The sequence below is a fragment of the Triticum urartu genome, chromosome 4A, assembly GCF_056163025.1.
Source record: "Triticum urartu cultivar PI428250 chromosome 4A, HENAU_Tu73, whole genome shotgun sequence".
Lineage (NCBI taxonomy): Eukaryota > Viridiplantae > Streptophyta > Magnoliopsida > Poales > Poaceae > Triticum > Triticum urartu.
The window spans coordinates 51,006,758-51,012,508 of NC_141876.1; positions in this window are offsets into that span (position 1 = coordinate 51,006,758).

Here is a 5,751-nt window from a genome sequence, read left to right on the forward strand (position 1 = left end):
GAAAAGACCCCGGTGAGGTCGACAACCCAAGAAGTTCTCACACAAGGAAATGAACGCGGCAAGATAAACGATTGAGTTGGGGGTAAAATGGTGGAGTTGAGCCCCAAAGAAGTTCAGAAACCCTTGGAAGAAAGGATGAGGGGGCAAGGAAAACCCACGGTCGACGTGGGTGGCAAGAAGAACGCGCTCACCCTCCCTGGGTTGCGGCTCGGATTCCTTCCCCGGAAGCCGCGTCGAGTCGTAGGGGATCAGCCCTCCCTCGGCCAGGTCGTCAAGGTCCTCTTGGGAGATCCTCGAGTGGATCCAGTCGCCCTGGATCCAACCCCTCAGTAGGCCAGTCCGCGGAGAAGATCCACCCCGGCTCGTCGCCTTCCCCTTCGATTTCGCCGTCGCCTTCTTCGCCCGCTCCAGAGCCGCTGTCCTCTCCTTCACCATTGTCGCCGACGAGACGCGTGCGGTGCGGTGGCGCTGGGGCGAGAGCGAGCGCAGCAGAGAGGCGTGAGGAGGAGAAGAAGTAATGGGGCGCACTGTTCGGGGGACTCCGGTCCAACGCCTTATATGAGGCCGCTTCCGAGTGGCTGACTGGTAGGCCCAGACGGCTCCGTCAAATCCCATAACGACCGCGCGAGCGATACGTGGCGAAAAAGGTGGCACGGGGATCGAGGCAATTCCGCTCTATCCCATCCTATTACTGCGGCCTCCCCCGTCCCGCGCGCTTCCCAAAATTCGGATCCCACTAAATCCGCGGGCAGCAAACAAACTTGTCAGACTAAAAGATCTCCTCCGCACCGTCACTCGGAGCCTTACAGGTAAAGAAACTCACTCGATGAAGAACTAAGAATGGATCAAGGCGACTGAAAAGGAAGTTGCTGTCATCACTCGGGTCCGTTGATCCGAAGCAAGACATGCTCGCGGCATGAAAAACGAGTCGGGGAGGTCCTCAACTCCTTTCCCACTCAAACCTTGATCCATTCGGGGGCTAATGACGAAGCTATGAACCTAGGGTAGGGTCATGGACCTGCACTAAATGCCCTACCCAAGGACATCTCTAGAAGAAATCACCTTTCAATCGACTTGAAGGTGTCCCACTCGACAGACTCGAAGACACTCAACCAAGAAGCAATCACTCGACCAAGACCCAACCACTCGACGGCCAGGAGACCTAAAGGCGCCCCGCACTCTAACGGTCGGTCATTAAGTAGCTTTTATGATCATCATAGCACTTTATTACTAGCGTTACCAAAAATGCCCTGCCTTAATGCACATTAAACCCTTCGTAACGTGGGCTGGCCGGGGTCCTGGCGCACTCTATATAAGCCACCCCCCTCCTCCGAGACAAGGGTTCGCACCTCTGTAACTCATACACGCATAACCCAGCCGACCGCCTCCGGGCTCCGAGACGTAGGGCTATTACTTCCTCCGAGAAGGGCCTGAACTCATAAACCTTGCGTGCTTACAACTTCTCCACAGCTAAGATCCTGCCTCTCCATACGTACCCCCCTACATTACTGTCAGGCTTAGAACCACGACAAATCTTGCCTTGGAGAAATCAAGAGATTTCTCACTTGGTTAAGACGGAACCTTGTACTTCAGAGATCGCATTATAGTACCTTGGTTCGAGCTTATGACAGAGAAGGTGATGAAAGAAGCGCATGACACCCCTCTCTCTATTGATTCGGGAAGTACCAAGATGTACTTAGACATTCGTCAGAAGTATTGGTGGTCCAAGATGAAGCAAGATATTGCTCGATATATCGAAGAATGTGACGTTTGTCATCGCGTAAAAGCAGAACATCAGAAACTGGCTGGACTTCTGCAAGCTCTTCCTATTCCTGAATGGAAGTGGGATAAGATTCAGCTGGACTTCATCACTGGCCTTCCCAAGTCACAGAAAGGTAGCAACGCTATCTTTGTCGTCATCGACCAATTCTCGAAGGTTGCTCACTTTCTGCCAGTCAAGGAGACAATCACTGCTAGTCAACTAGCAAACTTGTATATCTCCCGTATTGTGTCACTCCACGGCATTCCGAAGGAGATCAGTTTAGACCGCGGCAGTATTTTCACTTCGAAGTTCTGGGATAGTTTCCAAGAGGCAATGGGAACTCATATTACCTGGAGCACTGCCTATCATCCCCAATCCCAAGGCTAAGTCGAGCGAGTCAATAAAATTCTTGAAGACATGCTTCGAGCTTGTGTTATTTCTTTCGGTAAGAAGTGGGAAGAATATCTCCCTTATGTGGAGTTCTCTTATAACAACAGCTATCAAGCCAGCTTGAAGATGGCACCCTTTGAAGTGCTTTATGGACGTAAGTGCCGAACCCCTCTGAAATGGTCAGAAACTGGGGAACGGCCGCGCATTGGTCCAGACATTATTCAACAGGCTGAAGAGCAGGTTCGCATTGTCTGGGATAATCTCAAGGCGGCTCAGTCCCGCCAGAAGAGCAACTATGACCGAAAACACTGGGGTTCAACTTATCAACCTGGTGAACAAGCTTATTTGCGTGTCACTCCTTTGAGATGCACTCATCGGTTTGGAGTCAAGTGCAAGCTAGCTCCGCGCTACATTGGTCCCTTCCGCATCCTCGCCCGTCGTGGACTGGTGGCTTGTCAATTGGAGTTGCCACCTCAGTTCTCTCACGTCCATGACGTCTTCCACGTGTCGCAACTTTGTCGATGCTTCAAGGATCCGGAACATGAAGTGGATCCGGAACTGATTGAAGTGCAAGATGATCTCACATACAAAGAGCATGCGATCCGCATTCTTGAAGAAGCTGAACGTCAAACCCGCCAGAAGGTTACCAAGTTCCTCGAGGTGCAATGGTCGAATCATACTAAAGATGAAGCCACTTGGGAACGCAAAGATAACCTCAGGGCTGAATACCTCGATCTTTTCCCTTCTACCTCTTAATTCTCGAGACGAGAATTTCTTTTAGAGGAGGAGAGTTGTAACACCCCTGTGTAATGATGCTACAGTAACCCTTGGGTTTAACTTAATCATTTTGCTAAACAAGTGTTTATCATCCTTGGTTCTCTCTCATTTCAAATTCCAGTTGAATTCAATTTCAAATTTTGAGTGAAATTCAAAATTTCTCAAACATGAAAACTAAAATGTTAATCATGTGGCAAATAATCATTTGTTAATATTGGTGGTGAACCAACATTTTTGCAAAGTGTTTAAGTGGCCTAAGCTGCTTAAAATAGTGACCTAAGCAATAAATTAAATGACTTTTTAATTTATATAATTGGCAATCTTTTTCAAAAAGGTCTCACAATATTTTGTGAGTGCACTTTAATTCATTGGAATTGTTTTGGCCATTGGCATATTTTTGCAAAGTCATTATTGGCTAAAAATAAAAAGCAAAAGTGCTGAAAAAAAGAGAAAAAGAAAAAGAAAAAGGAAAGGAAAGAAGAAGGGGTGGGAGAGCCCCTGGCCTCCACTTGGGCTTTGGCCTAGCTAGGCCGGCCCACTCCCCCGCCCGTTCGCCGTCCTGTTCCCCCGACTGGGGTCGCAAGAGGGGCGGGGCTGGTCGCCGGCAAACCCACCTCGCCGCCCTCGCCGGCGAGGGGATAAGACAGGCGCTGCCCCCTCGTCTCCTCGCGCCTCACTCTTTCCTATTTCTCCCCTCCAGAGCCCCTTCTCTCCCTCCTCATTCCCCATCCGCCACCGAGCGCCATCACCACCGAGCACCGCGCTCCACCGTGGCCATCGGCGCCCATTCCTCCCTCCGAGGTGTCCAGGAGGTCCGCGGTGGACTATGTAACGCCCCGAGACCGTTGTGCCACGTGTCTTCTAGTTATTCGTTGTGTTGCCTTGTCATGTGCTTTCGTGTCATGCATTTCATATCATGTCATCATGTGCATTTCATTTGCATACATGTTTGTCTCATGCATCTGAGCATTTTCCCCGTTGTCCGTTTTGCAATACGGTGCTCCTATGTCACCCGGTGTCCCTTTCTACCTCTTTCGTGTGCGGGTGTTAAACATTTTCGGATTGGACCGAGACTTGCCATGTGGCCTTGGTTTACTACCAGTAGACCGCCTGTCAAGTTTCGTGCCATTTGGACTTCGTTGGATACTCCAACGGTTAATCGAAGAGCCGAAAAGGCCTCATGTGTGTTGTGGCCCAACACCCTCCAAAGTGGCCCAAAACCCACCTAAACCCCTTCCATCATCTAGAGCATTCGATCACGGTGGCGTGCCGCAAACCACACCTCATTTGGACTCTCCTAGCTCCCTCTACCTATAAATATGTGGCTCTCCTTGATTTTTCGCGCAGTCCAAACCCTAATCCTCTTCCCCTCTCACCCGCCGGACATGTCCGTCCCGGGCGGACGAAATCACGCCGCCGCCCCGGGCGAATCCACACCCACCACGTCGCCTCCACCGCGTCTCACCGCCGCGGCCCACCGCAGCCCACGGTCAGCCCGCCCGAGCCACGCACGGGCCCAAGCCGCCAGATCCACGCCGCCGCCTGTTCGTTCGTCACCTTCCTCGCGCGTCCGCGGACCTCACCGGACCCGGCGATCGCCGGAGCTTCGCCGCCGCGCCTCCCGCTCTTCTCGCCGGAGCTCCGCCCCGTGTCGTCATCTCCTTCGCCGCCGCACGCGCCATCTTCGTCGTCCCCGTGCCCGCAGCTGCGCCTCTCGCCGACGTGCCGCTCGCCGTCGCCGAAGCCACCGCGCCCCGCCGCCTCGGCCTCCGGCGACCTCGCCACCGTCAGCCGCCGCCCTGTCCCAGATCCGACCGGGTGGGCTGAGATCCACCCGGTCCCAAACCAAACGCGCCCAACCGTCCCGCTCCGCTCCGTCCCGGGATCTCCCCATCGAACTTCCGCGAGGTCTAATTTTTTCTCTAAGTCCCAGATTTGCATACTTTTCTTGCCATATTCATCATGTAATAACTTCCTCATCGTTGCTCCGATTCGTGCATGTAGCATATCAAAATGTTAGTCTCGACGAGTACATCATTTCATCTCATTGCATCATTTTCATTTGAGCTCATCTTGATGCCCGAAATGCTGTTGGAAGAGGGCTATGTGAGGATAGTTTCAGATCTGTTTCAGCAAATGCACTTTTGTCATTTTTGCCATGATTAATGTGTGCATGCTATGATCCTGAGCTCTACATGTATTTTTTGTATGCCATGCCATCTTTACAGGGGTGTATGCCATGTATTTTTGTGATCTTTGTGGTGACTAGCACAAGAATGCAAAGTAGCTTACTCAATGATGTTGATTTCAGGGACTTAGAATTTCACTAAGTCCTTGTCCTGTCATTATTTTTATGCCATATGTTCATGTTGTTTCCTAGTGATCCGTGCCTCTTTTGAGCATGATCAGTAAGGATGTTTTGTAGATAATGTTGTGCCCTATCCATCCATCTCTTTGTTTGCAATTATGGAGAACCCTAGCTTGAGTCAATCGAGCTCTACTTTTGCTATAATATGTTCCTGGCAGATTGTTTACATGTTTAGCAATTTTGCCGAGCTTATTGTTGTTGATCCGTGGATGCTATGTTGTTGTTCTTGCCATGTCTAGCTTCTATGCCATGTCTATTTGCTGGGTGTATGCTTAGTTTGTCATGCAATGCCTCATAGTGAGTGCATCGAGCTCGTAAACATGCCTACTCGTTATCTATTTTTCCATGCTCCAGTTTTTCACTAAGTCTGAATCTGTTTATGTTTTTGCTACGTTCACATGCTTGCAATTGTATTTTCTGATCCCTTTTGGCTCATGGTCACTAAGGGACTTTT